Consider the following 22,855-nt stretch of genomic DNA (forward strand, 5'->3'; position numbering starts at 1 on the left):
TGCATAACTCAGATATACGGATTGTTGATTACTTTGAAATTAAGGGCCCTATGAAACTATTTGCGGACAGTTACACAGTAAATAGTACATAATTTGTGATATATGGCAAATGGCTTGCTTCTGTATTACGAATATACTTCATTTGCTTACAAGGGAACCTCCCCATCGCACCTCCCTCAGATTTAGTTATAAGTTGATAAGTTCGCACAGGGATAGGCCTTGAAAAACTGAACATAGATCAATCGAAAAAACAGGAAGAAGTTGCGCGGAACTATGAAAAAAATTAGCAAAATATACAAACTGAGTAGTCTATGCGCAAGGTAGCCAACATCAAGGAGAGTGTGTGCGTACGAGCGCCGTGGTACCGTGGTTAGCGTGAGCGACTGCGGAACGAGAGGTCCTTGGTTCAAGTCTTCTCTTCAGTAAAAAGTTTAATTTTTTATTTTCAGACAATTATCAAAGTTCAGGCACTCACACATAATCAACTTCGCTCTCCAAAATTTTAGGACATGTTCAGATTTGCTTGGACATATGCAGGATTTGATGGTCTACACACGGAAACATTTGAAAACGTAGAAAACATATGTTTTGACAGAGCACAGTGAAAACTGTGCGACTGTGAAACTGTTGCATTCATTTGTTGCAGTTTATGTGACGAACTCTTATGTTTTCATCACTTTTTTGGGAGTGAGTATCACATCCACAAGAAAACCTAAATCGGGCAAGGTAGAAGAATCTTTTTACCCATTCGCCAAGCGTGCAAGTTAGGTGGGTCGACAACATGTGACGCACATGCCGTCACCAGTGTCGTATAGAATATATCAGACGTGTTTTCCTGTGGAGGAATCGGTTAACCTATGACCTTGCGATCAAATGTTTTCGGTTCCTATTGGAGAGGCACGTCCTTTCGTCTACTAATCGCACAGTTTTGCGGTGCGGTCGTAAAACACAGACACTAAACTTATTACAGTGAACAGAGACGTCAATGAATGAACGGACAGATCGTAACTTTGCGAAAATAGAGAAAGTAAAATTTTCTCTCGAGGGAAAACTCGAACCAAGGACCTCTCGTACCGCAGATGCTCACTCCAACCACGGGACCACGGCGCTCCTCAGCTCACATTCTCCTTCATGTTGCCTATCTTGCACATGGACTACTCAGTTTGTATATTTTGCTTATTTTTTCGTAGTTCCACACAACTTCTTCCTGTTTTCTCGATTGATCTGTGTTCAGTTTTTCAAGGCCTATCCACTGTGTCAATTTATAACTAAATCTGAGAGGGGTGCGATGGGGAGGTTCCCTTGTTAGTATATGTCTGCCTTTCTCATTGAAAGGAATTTGTATATAGCGAACTAAAGTAATCGGTTTTTCGTCGGTAACATTTGACATGCAAGGATTTAAATGTACTAAATGAGAGATTTTAAGCTACGAAGTCATAGCAATTACATAAAAGAGTTCTGCAGCAGAAATTGGCCTTTATTTCAGGATGTCAAATGTTTCGGCTAGTGTGTCAGTGCCTTGCCATTTCTAAAGGGCAGTGATACAATACAGTCCAATAAAACGCTAGTGAAACAATTGAAATGTGAAGTCTACTTAAGTGTCATTTCAATACCACGTATAGTCTTTACTGAATACTGTATTATCTGCCTGCTATGCTGGCAGTAGAACACAACCTCTAGAGGTTGTCCATGTGGAGGAATACACTGAAACTGACATATGTACTCATAATAACTGTTGAACTTAAGCTAACGGCGTTAACCACGATCAGGAACACAGAGTGAAACAAAGTTTCTTTACATATTGACCGCGAACAGCCATGAATTACGTAGCGTTGATCACGTTCAAAACTAACAGAAAGACGTGACTGTTTAGATTGAAAACGCCTATTAAATAAGTTCGCCGTATTATTTGTTACATATTTAACTTTCAATATATTGTGTCTGTTCTGTGGCAAGGTGGGAGCATAAACCGTAGCAAGTAAGGAGCCATTTTAATCGAATCTAAATATATTTTTGCTTCAGATTTTTCTTCCATGTTACCTATCCGGGTTTTTTTTTTCATGCTACGAGGTTTCTCAGATAAGAATTAAAAACATCGTTCACCAAAGCAGAGAAAAAAAATCCTGTTAGAAACAGGTAACGGTAGTTTTTCGTCTCTTTTATTGAAAACCAACCGCTCAGACCGACAATACACATGATGCATAGTATGTGGTTTTCAGTAACGACGGAGTATATCTTGTATCCGCTCTGTTAGTTCTTCACGACCCTTGTATATACATAAGCGTGCAGTTTACATAAAATGACTGAAAGAAGTGGTGAAAATGAAATAAATTAAAATACAACTTATCACTAATCGCAAAGAGACTTTGTCAATGTGACTCTCTCTAGAATGAAAGGCGTTTTCAATTATTCAAAAACAGTCTTAATCGCATTTATTATTATTATACCGCCAACCGGTTTCAACCTGACGTAGGGGTCATCTTCTGGGCGTTTACACAATTGGTCGACTGCTGGTGGTGTCACTCCTGTCTATAATTTCCTGCCGTTATGTAGACAGGAGTGACACCACCAGCAGTCGACCAATGGTGTAAACGTCCAGAAGATGACCCCTACGTCTGGATGAAACCGGTTGGTGGTATAATAATAATAAATGCGACTAAAACTGTTTTTGAATAATTGATTAATCATACTAATCGCTGCTTCATCTCCACAACCATGTCGTCCAAAAAGCTACGAAAGGCGTTTTAATGCTACAGTCGTTTTGTTTTGGAGCACCCAGGTTGTTTAACTATTTTGTCCTCAACTGTGTCTCTCATTTAATTTATCTGCTATCGATTTCGAAGTCCATTATGGCTTCGTACTAAGCCCCTTACGTACAGTTACCGAAATGAGACTACCCCTAAGTGTATCTTGTTGCTGTGCCACACCATAATCTAATGCGTTAAATGTAGTGCTTCGCAAAACATAATGACATAAGTTACTTTCGCATGATTTGTCACTGCCAAGTATCGAAACATAGACCGTGCGTAGAGAGAACTACTAAAGTATAGTACAGAACAATACAAAAGACAACTGGGAGCAGTACCCTGTGAGATGAACAGAAGACACTTTAACTGAAAGATAATAGTTACACTGAAGTCATCGTTTAATCATGGTCCCCTAAACATTACAAATGGCAGAATATTGTCCTTAAACGTGTCTATGATCACCTCAGACGGCAGTGCATTGTCTGCAACGCGTTCTCACGCTGACCACAAGATTGGTAAAGGTTTCTTGTGGTAGATAACTACGCTAAACGTAGCCAGTCTTATAACTACAGATTGGTTTCAGTCTAAGTCCCCTGCATTTTATCCTTGCTACCTTCAAAATTTCGAAGAGTCCATCCCAGTCAATTTTGTCAAAAGCTTTCTCTAAATTTAGAAATGCTATAAACGCAGATAAAGCTTCGCGTTTTCCTACATACTGTATCACCGGAACCCAAACTAATCTTTCATTTCCTCGATCTTCAGTCAATAATGCGTGGAAGTCCATTGAAACTCTGTCTTATATGCTGACAGACGCAAATATTACCAAACTCTAAGTTTAATATCCTCCACGGATTATGGAATTATTACATTCCTCCTGAAAGCTGAGGTTATTTTGCCTCTTCCGCATTATCTGGTACACCAAGTGAAATAATTTTGTCATGATTGTCTCTCTCAAGAATATCAGCAGTTCTGAGGGAGCTATTCCAGGGATCCTGTCTCCCTTTAGATCTTCAGTGCTATGTCAAATTCTACGCGAACTAGTATATCTCTCAGCTTTTCCTTATTTACTTCCTCTTCCATTTATATAATATAGTCACGAAATTCAGTGTACAGCTCCTCTATACATTCCTTCCGCCTTCACCAATCCCTTCTTTGTACTGACTTGACATATGCGCTCTTGTAATTCATACATTCGCTTTTCTTTTCTCCAAATGTCTCTTTAAACTTTCTATTGTGGGTATCTATCTTGTCCCCTAGTTACACATGCTTCTAGAGCCTTCCATATTTCCTCTAGCCACTCAGGCTTAGCCATTTTTAACTTTCTGCCAGTCTCATTCTTTTTTATGTTCATGTATTTTTTCGACTGCTTCATTCGTTGTGTTTTTATAATTTCTCCTTTCTTCAGATACATTAAATATCTTCTGTTATTCAAGGATTTGTGCAAGGCTTTGTCTTTTTACCTGTTTGGTTCTCTGCTGCCTCCACTACTTCGTCTCTCAAAGTTACTATTCTTCTTCTATTGTATTTTTCCCCTGTTTCAGACCAACGTTGCCTAATGTTTCCTTTGAAATTCTGTGTGTGTTGTGTTTGAAAAATGCGTCAATCTTAATACAAAGATCCAGTTGCCTTAGAAAGAAATTTGATAAGGTTGGACAGTAGTTATTCACTTAGGTCAAGAAGTATAAATTTATCAAATCCCAAAAATTTTTTCTGAGGGGCGCACAGCGCTTCTTAGGTAGGAGAACGACATATTACATAAATGATTCCGCGATTCTGCTGCTTTTTATTGTCACTTCATTAATTCGTTATTTCTATAGCTCGTTTCGCATTTTTGTGATTTTTAAATGTTCTCGCAATGATGGTGGAAGTTTTCGTAAAATGTACTATAAAAATATGTTACTTACGTCTATAGTATAATACAGAAGTACACTGAGGTGACAAAAGTCAGCCGGCCGCTGTGGCCGAAAGGTTATAGGCGCTTCAGTGCGTAACCGCGCTGCTGCTACGGTCGCAGGTTCGAATCCTGCCTCCGGCATGGATGTGTGTGATGTCCTTCGGTTAGTTAGTTTAAGTAGTTCTAAGTTCTAGGGGACTGATGACCTCAGACGTTAAGTCCCATAGTGCTCAGAGTCATTTGAACCTTTTTTTTTTTGACAAAATTCATGCTATAATATCGAGTCGGACCTTCTTTTTCCCGCAGTAGTGCTACAATCCGACGTGGCATGGACTCAAAAAGTAACTGGCAGTCACCTGCACAAAGCTGCCTCTACAGCCGTCCATAATTGCGAAGTTGTAACTGGTCCAGGATTTTGTGCACGAAGTGTTCTGTCGATTATGTCCCATGTATATTCGTTGGGATTCATGTCCGGGGATTTTCGTGGGCAAATAATTCGCTCAAATTGTCCAGAATGTTCTTCAAACCAATTGCGAACAACTGTAGCCCGGTGATATGGCGGATTGGCATCCATGCAAATTCCATCTTTGTTTGGGAACGTGAAGCCCATGAATGGTTGGAGATGGTCTCCAAGTAGCTGAATATAACCATTTTCAGTCAATGATCCGTTTAGTTTGACCACAGAACGCAGTCCGTTCCAGATAAAAACAGCCCACGGCCGCCAGCAGCTTGAACACTGCCTTGTTGACCATTTGAGTCCATGTCTTCGTGGGTCTGCATCACACTCGAACCCTATCATCAGCCCTTACCACCTGAAAACGGGACTCATCTAATCAGGCCATGGTTTTCAAGTCGTATAGCGTTTAACCGATATGCTCACGAGTCCACTAGAGGCGCTGCGGGCGATGCCGTGCAGTTTAGCAACCGCACCCGCGACAGTTATCTGCTGCCATAGCCCATTAAAATCAAACTTCACCGCAGTGTCCTAACCGATACGTTCGTCGTACGTCCTCATTGATTTCTAGATAGCGCTGACAACTTCACGCAAACGCCGCTGCTCACGGCTGTTAAGTGAAGGCCGTCGGCTACTGCGTTGTCCGTGGTGAGAGGCAATACCGGAAATTTGGCATACTCGGCACACACTTGACATTATGAATATCGGAATACTGAATTCCCTAACGATTTACGAAATGGAATGTCTTATGCGTATTGCTCCAACTACCGCTCCGCACTCAAAATCTGTCAATTCCTGTCTGCCGTCGGAAATCTTTTCACATAAATCACCTAATTAAAGCTGTGACAGGCTACTGCCCTTTTATACCTTGTGTACGTACGAGGTACTTCCGCCATCTATATTTGTGCATATCACTATCCCAAGACTTTTGTCACAGTGAGTACGCCTTTCGTATGCGAGTCTCGTTCCAAATTATATCGAGTGGATAGACGTGTACGGGTATGGAGACAAACTCCTGAATCCATGGGCCCTGCATATCAGCAGGGGAATTTTAAACATGGTGGAGGTTCTGTAATATTATGGGGTGTGTGCAGTTGGAGCGATATGGGACGCCTGATATGTCTAGGCACGAGTCTGACAGGTGACACATACGTAAGCACCCTCTCTGATCGTCACGCGTGGTAGCCGCGCGGTCTCGGGCGTCTTGTCACGGTCCGCGGCGCTCCCCCCGTCGGTCCGAGACCTACTTCGGGTGTGGGTGTGTGTCTCGTCCTTAGTGTAAGTCAGTTTAATTTAGATTAAATAGTGAGTAAGCTTAGGGACCGATGACCTCAGCAATTTGGTCTGATAATACCTTACCGCAAATTTCACAATCTGATCACCTGCATCCTTTCAGTGTCCAATGTGCATTCCAACGGACCTTGTAAATTCCATCTGCAAAATGCGACACCCCACACGACCAGAATGGCTACAGAGTGGCCCCAGGAACACTCTTCTTAATTTAAACTCTTCCGCTGTCCACCAAACTCCCCAGACATGAACATTATTGGGCATATCTGGGATGCCCTGCAACATGCTGTTCAGAAGAGATCTCCATCCCCTCGTACTCTTACGGATTTATGGACAGCCGTGAAGGGTTCGTGGTGTCAATTCCCTCCAACACTGCTTCAGACACCAGTCGAGTCCATCCCAGGTCGTGTTGTGGCACTTATGAGTGCTCGCGGGAACCCTACACGATATTAGGTAGGTGTACCAGTTCTTTGGCTCTTCGGTGTCTATCGCATTTATGAATCGTGGGAACATGACATGTGACGATGACATCTTCCAGTAAGGTAACCGTCTGCGGCAAAACGCCAGTATTGTGCCATAATGGTCGGAGGAGCACGACTGAGAACACGTTGTCTTCGCGACAAGATTCACCAGATTTGATCACGATGGAACACATTTGGAATGCTGTCGGACGCCATCTCCGCACCCACAACCTACTGTCCCATAATAAGCGGAGATTGCATTACCTGTGGAGACATCTGGTACCACATACCTCCGGGAACCACCAAGAACTTATCGAATTCATGCCGCAGAATGACTGCCGTATTACGTTCCAATTAAGCAGGTGAATGTTTTGGCTTATTAGTACAGTGTACCAGGGGCGATCAAAAAGTGTTCGTCTGAATGCGTTGCTGCAGCGTTTATGCAATCCAGTGTGACTCCGATGCGGATGTAAAGCACCGACATCTAGGCAAGGGGTTAGTGTGGTCTTCTAACGGAACGATTTTGATAGCCATTTATACAGTGTTCCTACAGATGGAGTTTTTGCTTTCAAAATTAAATATCTCGGAAACTAACATCGATAGACGAGTGCAATAGTCGTGAAAGCTGTGGGAATTTCATACAGAAGTTGATAATTGTTTCTAAAAGCTGTTAACTGCAATAGCTGGTACTTTAATAGCAATACGTAGTGCCTTCAAAACAGTGCGCCGCAGCTTAGACCGAAAGGATCCACCGTTGTAACGTGAAAGGAGGTTAGCCTGTCGAAGGAAGAGATTGATATCATGTATTCCGTTGAACAACGTGTTCTTCAGCACAGTTTAAAGAATTGTCGTACGACAACAAGGCACAGTCTTCAATCACGATTTAATGTTCCAGAAGAACCCGATGGGAAACCATTCGCAAGCGCTTCGCCGTATTCCAACGGACAGCCAGCATTACTGAAGATCCAGCGGGCAATGTTGGCCCCAGACACACTGTAGTTAATCCTGAAATTGTAGCCACGGTTTCTGGAATTATTCTCCAAAATTCAAGGACATCCGTCGAAGAACTGCAGCAGATACTGGTTTGAAGCGTTCCAGTACGCAGAAAATGCTGAGACAGAGCCTATAAACTTTTCTACTCAAAAAGCGAAAGCTACCCGGCCATGGCGGTACGAGCTGTCGATCAGACGACAGATTTTGCGAATTAAGTTCTTACAATCACTGTAAAAAAGATTTGATGTTGGCTGCGTTTTTTTCACAGAGGCACACTTTCATCTGAGTGGAGTCATGAATAAAGTGAACTGGCGGTTTTGGGATTCCAAAAATCCTTTTTTCTTTGTGAAGCGAAACCACTGTATTCTTTCAAAGTTTCTATTTCGGTTGCAGAAGGCAGCAGAGGATTTCTAGTGCCTTCTTTATTGCGAGACATGATCACCAGTGAACATTCCAATTTTGGAAAAATTTGTTGCCACACAACTAGCGTTGGAGGACTGACCAGGCACCGACAGGTTCATGTACCACGGGGCCAGACAACATCGCAGCGAACAGCTGTTTCGCTTACTTGATGAATACTTCGGGAATAGAGGCACTGTGTTGGTTAGTGTGTGTGTGTGTGTGTGTGTGTGTGTGTGTGTGTGTGATGCACATGGTACCACGATGAACGAATTGGCAGTCTATTTGGCTTCAGTTTAGGCACTACAAGATGTAGTGGGAAATGTTATTGTTCGTCTGTGTCCTATGCGTACTGCGAGTAGTGAACATATTGAAAAAGTGGTAACGTGACTGGAAAGACTGCTTGCAGAAGACGCCATCTGTCAACAGCTTTTCGAACTATTTCGAAACTTTTACATTACTTCCGCATAAAGTTCTTAGAGCTTTTACGTTAAACATACCGTTTCTTTACTCGTCTATTTTAATTTTTCGAGATATGCAATTTTGAAATCAGGGGCTCCTCCGCATGTTGATTAGTAGGAAGTGTGCACGGAGACACTTCTCAGGGCATGGGTACTCTGCATAGCCTTTTCGTTCGGTATTGCACTATACTGCCATCATTATTGATGCTTGCTTATATTCAATACGACAATGTGGGAATTAGAGCACAGTGTTGGTGGTAAGGAAATGTGCGCTTCCACACCCTCTTCTTCTTCTTCTTCTTCTTCTTCTTCTTCTTCTTCTGTCATTCGTTAGACTTCGCTCTGCCTGTTGCAGCGACATTTACTCCCATCGTTTTTGCTAGTCTTCCAGCGTGTCTTTCACCTTGTGGAATATATGTATTACGAAAAATATAGCGGTAATCTTGTCTCCTCCATTTGCAACATTTAAGATAAGCACTTGGGATACTTTCTTCAACCTTTTCGTTTGATAAAGTATTTTTAATTCTGCTTATCTTTTTGCCATATTCCCCAAGTCGAAATGGTTTCTATCACCGGAACCAGAATTGTACTCCAGGCGAAAGTTCCATAACAATAGGAAGACGTCAGCAGCCTCGGAGGACGACCAAAGGGTATTATTCCTCAGCGTATTTCTATAAGCCTTAGTTGTAAATTTAAGTGTTGGTACACCAGTGATCGATACTTGCCCTGAAGGTGCCACTGCTGTTGAGATCTCGCGCCATTAAATTCTGTTCCCCTCGCGAGACCGAGGTAATTTTAGACTGCAGTATTACCCCGCATTTAGAAATGCGGCTACGCTATTTTTGGACTGGGCTTGTTTCTGGTTCCGGGACCAAGGCACCTGGTGGTCGTGTTGTCTGGTGCTGCCGTCCATGTTGACACTCGAGCCGCAAGCGTCGCCTGTGTAACGCGATTTTCCGGTCCAGCCGGCGCTACAATTTCCTGCCAATTAATTAGGGTGTCACGCCTCTTACCCCTCCACGCTCCTGCCACCCACCTACACCCGGTGGGCTGTTGCGGCGTTCTTCACCTCTTGCCCCCTTACCAGACGTGTCCGTCGCCCTCTCACCGACAAGCCACACGACAGGTAGGAAGACGACCAGCGAGAGTGACGGCAGGAACACAACAGCGGACACGTACTGCATCTACTTACAAAGTTGGTCCGACCATACTCACGCCGGGCCCCCACTGATTCGATCTTGCTCCCGAAAGTTCTTGTCTGTAGCTGTTGATTTAACATGTACTTCCTAACCGTGAGTCCTGAAATACAGCGGTTAAGAAATAAAAACGAAATTTGACAGTTTCAGACTAGCACGCGACGTGTTTGAAATACAGTATTTTATTCACAATTCTCTTCATCGCTTTTGGTACATACAGGGCATAGGCAAAGTAATGTCAACATCTGTACTTACTTGGGAATGGTTTATTAATAGGGGGTTGGACAACCATTCGCCCGTAATACAGCGGCGATTCTTCTTGGAATAGTGGCATTTAATGATTGTGTAGTCTCCAGTGGAATGTTTTGCCACTCTTCGATCAGAACTTCTTCTAACTCCTGTAGCGACGAGGGAGGTGGAAATCCGCTCAGGAGTCTGCGCTCCAATACCGCCCACAAGTGTTCGATAACGTCCAAGTCCGGGGACTGTGATAGCCAGGGAAGGCGCTGCAGTTATTTACCTGCTCCTCATACCACGACTGTATCGTCCTGGATGTGTGAATGGGTGTATTGTCATCCTGAAATGCGGATCATTGTTGGGAAACACCATCTGAATCATAAGGTGCACCTGATCACATAAAATGTTCACATAATCGTTGGCTATAACACGGCCTTCGAGAGTAATGATGCGACCAGCAGAATACCATGATATGGCTGCCCACACCATCACAAATGGTTCAAATGGCTCTAAGCACTATGGGACATAGCATCTGATGTCGTTAGTCCCCTAGACTTAGAACCACTTAAACGTAACTAACCTAAGGGCATCACACACATCCATGCCCGAGGCAGGATTGGAACCTGCGACCATAGCAGCAGCGCGGTTCCGGACTGAAGCGCCTAGCACCGCTCGTCCACAGCGGCCGGCCCACGCCATCACACTTCCAACTCCATGCTTAACCGCTGGAATCAGTCAGGATTGTAGGCTTCTTTTGGCATCCTCCAGATATAGACTCCTCCCGATGTTGGAAATAGCGAAAACCTTGACTCGTCGGACCATATGACGTGTTTCCAGTGATCAGTCGTCCAGGATTTAAGTTCTTGACACCATGTTTTACGCGTCTTTGCGTTGGTTGTCGTCGCTAATGGCTTTCGGTATAGCAGCTCGTCCATGAATATTCGATTTATAGAGTTCCTGGCGTACAGTGTCGACAGATGCGGGGTCTCGAAGATGGCTATTGAGCACTGCAGTCATTTTAGCTGCCTAGCTTTCTATTGTTTTGACATAATTCGTGTTAGCAAACGACGAGCTCCGTCATTTAGTTTTGATCTGCGCCCACTGTTACGTTTGCACAATGATGTCTCTCCATGTTTTGTGGAGGCTGCCATGACTGTTGAAACAGTTGCTCTTGAAACATTCAATAAGTTGTCTTCTTGCTCCAGCTAATCGGGCCCCCACAATCTACCCTCTTTGGGACTCTGTTCGGTCTTTCATTGCACGTCGACCTCGGCCTCTGAATGCATATATGATGGATGCACTACTCGTAAACAACCTGCACTGTTGCCTAGTCCGTACTGAACACGCACAGTCCAGCGCGACACGTGCCTGATCTGCATTGTTGACTGTCAAATACAACCGTCCCATTACTACCACTGTTCACATTATTTTGTGTACCGCTGTATATTATACTGTAACGGATTAGAATGTGATTTACATTAGTAGGAGACGTTATCAAGCTCTTATTGTGGTCATTTGATTTTGAGTGGGCACAATTAGTGCTTCATAGCGATGTGAGTTTAGGGACCCAGATTTCGTCACCTTATTTCGTTATAGAAAAGGCTGAAAATCGGCATATATGTTCCTGAACTTATGCTCCACTTGTAGACGAGTTACAATTAAATTTTTATATCATACTGAAGCCAGTGTGTGACATACCCGTCAACACTGCAGCAACAGAAATACAAAAAAGTGTTGCTAAATTCGTGCCCCATAAAAATTCGAAAAAGTGCAATTAATTTAAATGTATTTTCCATTCCAACTTTGCCAGATACTTTCGCTATTATAAATTTCTTGTAGGCCTTGAATGAACAATGGTTTCAAGTTGTTTTCAGCTTCCATATGAATTTGTAGGTCTGTGTAGATGAAGAGCATGTTCCGTGGTAACAAACCAAGAATTCCGTGTAACGAATTCATTTCTCTCCGCTCGCGTTTCCCCATATGAACAAAGCAACGTAATGTGACTTCTGAAATTTTCCCGGCGTATTTCTTCTAATAATTTTCGGGTATGCAGCCGGATCCCGTCGACATTCTGTCACGATATTTCGGCCCAGAGACGTCCGGCCATCATCAGGTGAGTACACAACTACTGAAGAGCCCAGGTGCAGTCGCGGTATTTAAGCCGAATCTCGCGCATGCTAAATGTACTGGCATCCTACAGCGCATGCGTCAGGTGTTGACATGCGCGGCATAGCCGAGTTGTACGTGCTGCCCTCGGTGGTGACAGTAAAAGATCATCTAGTCATTGAGTATCGAATGACGCTGTCGATTCCCCCGTGATTGTATAATTTTAATAACAAGATTCCAATTTTTATCCAGCTGAAAGCCGTTGTCACGATTTATAAGATTATCGGCAAGACGTATGTCCACTGATTTTTTGATTACGGAATCCCAAAATCCGGAACTAAAATTTTTGTTCCGTTGTATTCCATTGAATGTCCCAAAGAAATACAGTGCTCTGCTACTGCCGATTTTGACAGTTGCCGCAGACGGGTGTATCTTTCATGTTCTGTGCATCGTTCATGGACAGTTCTTGTCGTCTGGCCAATATATGCAGAGTTACATTCACAGGGAATTTTGTAGACGCCTGCTTTCTTCAGTTGTATATCGTCTTTAATGGATCCAGCCAGGACCCGGTTCTTTGCTGGTGGACGGAAGATAACCTTGATTTTATTTTTCTTCAGTAATCGGCCTATTTTCGACGACACATTCCCGGCGTATGGAGGGAACGCAGTTGATATAAAGTCGTCATCAGCGTCGTTATAGCCAACGATTATGTGAACATTTTATATGATCAGGTGCACCTCATGATTGAAATGTTGTTTCCCAATTACTACTACTATCGACTTATCTAATACCGCAGTAATTTGTCAACGTTCTTTTGCAAAAACACCTTGATTAAACTAATAATTCCGTTTATATTTTGTTTGGGAAGAATTGTGAGAATCGCATAAGGAACAGATTGTTAGAGAACTAAACGTAAACCTTCTTTATGTTATCACTACTGTTTTCTTTGTGTTAAAAACATCGTACTGTGATGAATAAAAACTTTTTCGTTGCTGCTTCAAGACAATTTAATTAATTTTGCCTCATTCTAGTTTCTTTCCCTTTTGCGTTGGAGGCTGTAAAATCTAAGAAACTGTGGACTAATTCAATGAAAGAAGGTAGCATAAAATGACGTATTAGAGAGCGAAGGAGAGAACAAAAAATTACAACGAATTTGTCGCAGAACGATAGAAATTATAACTCAAAGAGACATCAATGGAGAGCAGATGTAAAATTGCGATTGTATGTAAAGAAAATACGAGAAACGTATGATCGTAGATGAGTAGTGTCGTGGATAGTCAGTGATGAAATGATTAATACACGATCTCAACAAATGGCCGATTTCATCAATCTGTTTTAAAAAGTAGTTGCATAAAACTGTTCGTCATTTAACTATTGTTGGTGTTTTATTTTCTATGCTGTTTTACGACATAACCTGCCACGTTTATTAATACTAAAGCTTGCACGTCAGCCAAACTGCTGAAATGGAAGTATAATACGAACTGAAGAGAAGCCATGAACTGCTTAGTAAGGTGTCTTAGAGGAAATTCCTGAAGGCAACAGGAATGTGTGACGTCAGAACTAACAACAGGTTGCCACGCAGATGTGGATCGTATTCATAGAATATCGACTGCAAGTTTACTTTATAGCTCTGGAATACTAGCGTCCCTTCCACAATGTAATTAATTACTTAGATACACTTTTTGACGCAGGGTGTGTAACTGATTCTCAAAGGATCGCGACGAAAGAAACACATGGAAAAAAGCTAACCACGAGTGGACTTTAAAAAGTAAGTTACGCAATATTATTGCAAGCCATTTAACTTTTATTGAATGTTGCACTGTACTTCGAAGTGACGCAGACAGATAACACTACATTTGAACATAGTCATCGAATCTCCGTAAACTGTTGGAACGCTCTACCAGTCATTCAACTGCTCGATGACAGAAATCCGCTCCTTAGTCACGGAGCAATTAGAGAACCGTTTTGTGAAGGTCCGCTTTTTTTTTGGTCATCAGTCTACTGACTGGTTTGATGCCGCCCGCCACGAATTCCTTTCCTGTGCTAACCTCTTCATCTCAGAGTAGCACTTGCAACCTACGTCCTCAATTATTTGCTTGACGTATTCCAATCTTTGTCTTCCTCTACAGTTTTTGCCCTCTACAGCTCCCTCTAGTACCACGGAAGTCATTCCCTCATGTCTTAGCAGATGTCCTATCATCCTGTCCCTTCTCCTTATCAGTGTTTTCCACATATTCCTTTCCTCTCCGATTCTGCGTAGAACCTCCTCATTCCTTACCTTATCAGTCCACCTAATTTTCAACATTCGTCTATAGCACCACATCTCATATGCATCGATTCTCTTCTGTTCCGGTTTTCCAACAGTCCATGTTTCACTACCATACAATGCTGTACTCCAGACGTACATCCTCAGAAATTTCTTCCTCAAATTAAGGCCGGTATTTGATATTAGTAAACTTCTGTTGGCCAGAAATGCCTTTTTTGCCATAGTGAGTCTGCTTGCTCCGTCCGTCATTGGTTATTTTACTGCCTAGATAGCAGAATTCCTTAACTTCACTGACTTCGTGACCATCAATCCTGATGTTAAGTTTCTCGCTGTTCTCATTTCTACTACTTCTCATTACATTCGTCTTTCTCTGATTTACTCTCAAACCATACTGTGTACTCATTAGACTGTTCATTCCGTTCAGCAGATCATTTAATTCTTCTTCACTTTCACTCAGGATAGCAATGTCATCAGCGAATAGTATCATTGATATCCTTTTACCTTGTATTTTAATTCCACTCCTGAACCTTTCTTTTATTTCCATCATTGCTTCCTCGATGTACAGATTGAAGAGTAGGGGCGAAAGGCTACAGCCTTGTCTTACACCCTTCTAATACGAGCACTTTGTTCTTGATCGTCCACCCTTATTATTCCCTCTTGGTTGTTGTACATATTGTATATGACCCGTCTCTCCCTATAGCTAACCCCTACTTTTTTCAGAATCTCGAACAGCTTGCACCATTTTATATTGTCGAACGTTTTTTCCAGGTCAACAAATCCTATGAAAGTGTCTTGATTTTTCTTTAGCCTTGCTTCCATTATTAGGCGTAACGTCAGAATTGCCTCTCTCGTCCCTTTACTTTTCCTAAAGCCAAACTGATCGTCACCTAGCGCATTCTCAATTTTCTTTTCCATCCTTCTGTATATTATTCTTGTAAGCAGCTTCGATGCATGAGCTGTTAAGCTGAATGTGCGATAATTCTCGCACTTGTCAGCTCTTGCCGTCTTCGGAATTGTGTGGATGATGCTTTTCCGAAAGTCAGGTGGTATGTCGCCAGACTCATATAATCTACACACCAACGTGAATAGTCGATTTGTTGCCACTTCCCCCAATGATTTTAGAAATTCTGATGGAATGTTATCTATCCCTTCTGCCTTATTTGACCGCAAGTCCTCCAAAGCTCTTTTAAATTCCGATTCTAATACTGGATCCCCTATCTCTTTTAAATCGACTCCTGTTTCTTCTTCTATCACATCAGACAAATCTTCACCCTCATAGATCCACATCGTTGGAAAATCTGGGGTTGCTGTGAATCGCATCCTGGACGTTGCGGGTTTTGGTTGATCAGCATCACTCATGTCTCTGCGGCCTTGATCGAATTGTTTCACTACTGCTGAAATCGACATTGCCATTGGTCCATATTCTGCAAGAATTTCATGGTGATATGTATGCAATTTAGAGGTTTTGCCCGCATTAATCGTACTGACCCGTGTACTTCAACTGTGGAGTAGGTTTTCATTTGCGGCTCCATTTCACGCGCAGCCTCTAGTGTACCTGTTATCTGTGCGCAGCATAACTGCCTCTGCAGGAAACTCGGAACATTTACTGTGTTCTGATAATGCTCCACTCTTATTGTCCAGCGGTCTTAGTGTGGGTTGACATGTGTAACTTACTTTGCAAGGTCCCTGCATACGTGGAGGGCAAATATGATGGGAAATGTGTTAAGATATAAGGATATACTATCCTGGTGCTAGAGCGAGCCGCATAGATAAACAGTTGTAGGGGATGCTGTAATTTATATATTCTATACACAGCAAACAGATAAAGACTTGAGTATAAGTGCAACTCAGCGCTGAACAGATAAGAGGACAACATACAAGTCACATCAAACCAGCCTGAAGGCTGATGATCCAAAACAGGAACGAATATTAGTTCTCGTTTGAAATAAAGGTATCTTCGTGTCTCATATTTTCCTATGAAATCTGCCAACTGTTGACTTGAGTCAATATAAACATACGCCCTCTGTGAACCACAATACAGAGCGTTGCGATACCCTGTTCTTCTGTTTCTACGTGGGAGAACGTGTTCAGAGATGATGACTCTCTCTCTCTCTCTCTCTCTCTCGGATCATCCAATACAATTGTGTGTGCGTGTGTGTGTGTGTGTGTGTGTGTGTGTGTGTGTGTGTGTGTGTGTGTGTGCGCACGCGCGCGTGTGTCTGTCTGTCTCTCTCTTTGAAGCAATAGTATAGGTAACGAACTTGGACTGAGCTAGGAACAGGCCGAATTCCTGAGTGCTTGTCTCGAATATGAGATTACGATTTGATTATGCCCATCCCCTACTGACAATGATGTGACTAAACTGGGCTATGAACATGGAGTTCAAAGACTGTGGGTCTTTTTCTGCTTAACGGAAACATGCTGTTTTAGTCCACAGCATTGGTTGCTTGTTTAGTGTTTGGCATCGGCCGATTTATCAAGCTGTAGCTGGTGGGTACAAAAACTTCGCCATGTTCGTGAACTGTATGTAGAGCACGTCCGGCATACGGCAAATCACACTGACAGTGATCTTACACGCGCCTGCAATCCGTGGAATGAAATCACTCTTCAAAGTGCCTGCAACCGTGGTTGTCTTTAATGTTGTCGGTTATATAACCATCACTTTGTTTTGAGAGGAAAATGTAAAATCTGTGACTCTGGACTGTCGGTCTGATTGCAGGTGCAGTACAGCCCTACTGACCTTTGCTGCATTGGCAACGGTAGTGGCGTGTGTCCCACGCCCCAGCTGCCTTTACCCAAATAAGAGCAATCCAGTCTCAGGTTGTCATCAGGCTACGCGGACCTGTGGCTATCATGGAGTGACTGGAAGGATGAAAAATCCCACTCCCTCCCGCTTTGTCGGGGCTTGGAATCGAGACATTCGGGATCTACGTCTAGTGTACCACCATGGCCTTCGTTTAAAGATGATAAATCGCATTTTATAAGAAAGATTGCCTACATCCGGCCATGGACATCAGCCTTAGCTCTTCCATTCCTCTTCAGCACCTAAAGGTGAGACACTCGTCTCCTGTTTGGATTACAAAGCCTTACGGATCTTGTACAGTAGGTAGCTATTATCTTCAAAACAAGCTGGATGGGAGCAACTTACCGTCAGTCTTTCTATCTCGCTCCAGGGATAAATGATCAACTTGCAGCCGAAACATCAGGAGCAGATAGGGTTTGTTTGTGCCTCAAGCCCTGAAATTTTATGGATGATGAACACCGAGGTGACAAAACTAACAGGATAGCGAGATGCACATATACAGAGGGCGGTAATGTCACGTACATAAGGCACGGAAGGGAAATGCGTTGACAGAGCTGTAAGTTTTACTCAGGTGATTCATGCGAAAAGGTGTCTTACACAATGATGGCCGCACAACAGGATTTAACAGACTTTGAATACGAAATGATAGTTTGAGCTAGACGCATGGGACATTTCATTACGGAAATCGTTAGGGTATTCTAAATTCCGAGATCCACAGTGTCGAGAGTGTGCCGACAGTAACACATTCCAGGCATTACTACTCATCATGCACAACGACGGAGGTCAGCAGTGTTTGCGTAGAATGGTCAGTGCTAATAGACAGGCAACACTGAGTGGAAAAACCGCAGCAATCAATGTGGGGTGTACGAGGAACGTATCCGTTGGAATAGTGTGGCGACATTTGGCGTTAATTGGCTATGACAGCAGACGACCGATGCGAGTGCCTTTTCTAACTGGACGACATCGCCTTCAGCTTAACTCCTGGGCTCGAGACCATATCGGTCGGAACCCAGACGACTGGAAAACCGTAGCTTGGTCGTATGAGTCTCGATTGCAGTTGGTAAGAGCTGACTGTAGGCTTCGAATGTGGTGCAGACACCACGAAGCCATGGACTCGAGTTGCCGACGCGGCATTGTAGAAACAGGTGGTTGGTTGATTATGGTGTGGGCTGGATTAAGAAGGAATGGATAGAGCCCTCTGGCCCAACTGAACCGATCAATGCAGACCATTTGCAACCACTCATGGACTTCGTGTTCCCAAACAACTATGGGACCTTTATGGATGACAATGTGCCACGCCATCAGACCACAACTGTTCGCGATTGTCTTGAGAACTTTCTGGACAGCTTGAAAGAATGATTTGGGCACGCAGATCCCCTCGAACATTAAAGGTACATAATCGAGAGATCAGTTCGTGAACCAAATCCTGCATTGGACACTCCTTCCGCTGTTATGGACGACTATAGAGGTAGCATGGCTCATTATTTCCTCAGGCTACTTCCAACGACTTGTTGAGTCCATGTCACGTCGAGTTGCTGCATTACGCCGAGCGAAAGGAGGTCCGACACGGTATCAGGAGGTATCCCATGACTTTTGTCACCTCGGACTAATACGCCGTGAGAAGACGTGTGTTTAGTAAGTGAGAAGACTTTTGGCCGATAGCCTCACGATAGTGAATCGACAGACGTGCTGTGACGGCATTCCGAGGCACGGTGCAACTTCCACGCGCCTGGGCCTGCCGGCCCGGTCTAACCAGCAGCCCAGCCGCCAGCTGAGACGGTGGACGTCGTCGCCCTTGTTCCGCGCTGCATTGTCCCGGACCACTCTCTTCCCCCTGTCTGCTTCCTACGTAGCCCTCATTGTTATCTAGCCTCTTACTTGCCGCTCGCAGAGGACGTCACAAAAAAGGCGTTTTTTTTTGTTCTTCCTGAGTTCTCCGTAATTTTAGTCCCAGCTGTTTTTCTTGAACCTCAAGAACCTGTTACACCACAGCGAAAGGCTTAATTCGTTCGCAGTGCGACGCATAAAATCGATAAAGTCAAGACCTAATTTACGTAGTATACAGCTAGGAAAAGAAGCATTTCTTCTCCCTTCTTAGACGTGATCCAAAGATCTTCTACAACGACGATTATCACAGTGTCAGTAACGACTAGATCGTATCAAAATGATACCATTTCATGTTAGTTTTGTATAAATAAATTTATTTTTACAATATGTGTAGAAGCACATAAAAATTCTTTCTTTTTCAACTGAAGGTTTATTTTATTTTCAACCAAGCGTATCGCACCCATTCATATTAGGCCCCACCAGCGGTTTTCATGTTTACTATGCTTTTGGCTCTGAGCATTATGGGACTTAACATCTGAGGTCATCAGTCCTCTAGGACTTAGAACTACTTAAACCTAAGGACATAACACACATACATGCCCGAGGCAGGATTCGAACCTGCGACCGTAGTGGTCGCGCAGTTCCAGACTGAAGCGCCTAGAACCGCTCGGCCACACCGGCCGGCGTTACTATACTTTTCGTGTGCCTGTGGCTCTTCTATATGCACTAGATGTGCACAGTGTAAATTTTCAGTTACCTGCATGTCGTAGTAAACCATTTCACTGAACACAGCCTTGTTTCCTGTATCCTGCAGCAAGGCGATGTGCACTCCCCAGAAAATAAGGCTACATCCAATGAAATGTGTAACTGTGACATGTAGGTAATTGTGCTCATATAGTGTCTACATAAGAGCCCATGGGCACCTCAAAAGAGTTTAAAAATAAATAAAACCACTAATTATGCCTAACACAAATAATAAGTATAATATGATAATCATTCTTCAAATAACAACTAAAGACGAATCACTGCCAATTTATGAATCTCAGTGCTGTTCAGTTTCAGTTAATTTTTCCCTTCCGGAAAAGTTACAGTCAGAAATATATCATATTTGTTTTTAGCTGGAAACCAATTTGATTTCTCACTTCATGGTGTCGTTATTATACTTACCACAAAGCAGAAATTCCCATTCTCATGAAACTTGATATGCTTGTTTTATAAGAAATATACCAGACTGGTTTCATATATTTCACATTAGTTCTATGAATATAATGAAAGTTTATTATTGCTGGGATATACCGCATGGAGTTAAAACGTAGATTTTTTTACCAACTTTTTTCTCGGAGGATAAAAGTGGTATACTGATGCGGCTGAGAAAAATGGGACTTGAAATTGCGTGGATGACGCTTTTATCAGAATTCAACAACAGCTTCAGATAGGACAAAAAAGAAAATCGGCCACGTCCTTTTCATAGGAGTCATTCCTAGATTGCCTTTTAACTTATTTAGGTGAAATACAGAAAAGCTAAATCCGGTTGTCTTTATTTTGGGAAGCGTTCTTATCCAAATTCGGTGTGCCATTCACATCGCTCACTTAAGTGTTCAGCTTTTTGATAGAAAAGTAGTTGTAGAAACGGATGTTTTAATTCTCTGTTTGATTTATTCTTCAGAGATACTAAAGAACAAAGACTGGGATTTTACGTCGCAACGACGACGATGGTGTCAGAGATGGAGCGCAAGCCTGTATTGGGGAAGAACTAGTAAGGAAACTGGTCTTACTATTTTCAAAATGAACCATGCCGGTATTTCTTTATCATGAGCGATTTAATGAAGCAATGATAAACGTAAATTTGATTCACTGCACGGGGATTTGAACCGCCTTGCTTTGCTCAGTATAAATAATGGAGCAATTTGGAATGGTCCTCATGGACTTCTTAACATAGTGTACATGTTCTATCAACATGACATGATAGTGATTAAAATGACTGGGTCACAAGATTCAATTTACGATACTTGTTCCCTGGCAACGTAAAGTTTTTCTCTCTACTTCGTGTTCTATAAAGGTGAGCTATATCGCTCAACTAGTTCCAGACGTCTTTAGACCGTCGAAGAGTTTCGTCAAGAACAGATGGCGTAATAAACAGAACACTGCCACAAAAACTGGAAGAAAAACACAAGGGTTACGAAATTAGCAACAATGCTACACCAACGGTTCTGTGAATGTAAAAAAAACTTGACAGTAGACGTACTGAAACGTCTATGAACAGCAATATAGAAGTCCAGATTCTCATTTCGACACTAAACTGACGGATCGAACATTGGGAACTGGCTAAGAGAACGCGGTACGTTACACGGCACGATGAATGTTCTTCAGAAGCGATTTCATTTTCAGTTGATATCGGGTGTGGGAATAAAGAATGAAAATTGGCATTCAAAAAAACTGATTTGAAGACAGACCTTATTTACATCAAATCAAACTATACTCAATTTCCTGCAGCAGTAACGAAGTCTGAGAACAATACAAATATATTTTCGGAATTACTTTACTTTGGTTCGAATCTTCATGTGAGAAAGACGTGGATGAAGACATATGTATCTTGTAACGTATTTTTGGTAAATATATGCTGTTAATTGTAACAAAAACAACTTATTTCACTAGCGGTAGCATCCCTACATGTATGAAATTTTAATTGTACGTTTTTTCAGAGATTAGTAACGTTCGGTTCTTGTTCTTGTTCAAATTACTCCAATATTAGTGGCGTAAGGAAAAATGGAGTGTGTTTACAATTAATTCTTAAGTAAACATACTATAGTCAAGTTAGTTTCATTCGTTTAGCAAAGAGTCGCATCGATATTAAATCATTCTTCTGGTTGCCGCTTCACGGCTACCTTTTGTACAGGTGACAAGATTTCCGCAGTTAAGAAAGGTATCAACTTTGAATAAATAATAAGCATACCATGCTAAAGGTGTTCCTCCCCACTAATCCACGAAACTATAAATTATTATTCAAATGAAAAGACATTCAGTTACAACCCTGAGGTTTTTATAAATGTAAAAGATTAAGGTATTTCACACCGAGCTATTCCTAATTTATTTTACGTGTATACAAATATTCCAGAGTGATTTATTTATCGGGCACTTGATTATAGGAAGCCTTGAAAATATTATAATTATTAATACTTGCCCGTGATAAGAAGTTGTAGTCAATATGTTGTGTGTAGTCTTATGTGATCTCACGATTTATTATTAACAGCACAAGTATACACACATACGTACACACCCAACACACGAAAAAATCGCTGCTGTAACTCGTGGAGTCTCTGACTGTTACTGAAGAAGCTGAAAAACCTTCGCAAGCATCCTATGGAGATGTCGGCGTTGCAGCAAAAGATAAGATCAACCGAGCGAGGTGGTGTAGTGATAGAAAACTGGACTCGTAGTCTGGAGGACCGCCGGTCAAACCCTCGTCCGGCAATCATGGTTTAGGATTTCCGTGTTTTCCTTAAATCGCTTCATGCAGACGCTGGCATGGGTCCTGTGAAAGGGCACGGCCGACTTCCTTCCCTAATCCGATGGGACCGATGACCTCAACGTGTGGCCCGCTCCTCCGAATCAACCAACCAACCACCGAGCGAGGTGGCGCAGTGGTTAGCACACTGGACTCGCATTCGGGAGGACGACGGTTCAATCCCGTCTCCGGCGATCCTGATTTAGGTTTTCCGTG

Source organism: Schistocerca serialis, chromosome 1 (genome assembly GCF_023864345.2).
Source record: "Schistocerca serialis cubense isolate TAMUIC-IGC-003099 chromosome 1, iqSchSeri2.2, whole genome shotgun sequence".
Classification (NCBI taxonomy): Eukaryota; Metazoa; Arthropoda; class Insecta; order Orthoptera; family Acrididae; genus Schistocerca; species Schistocerca serialis.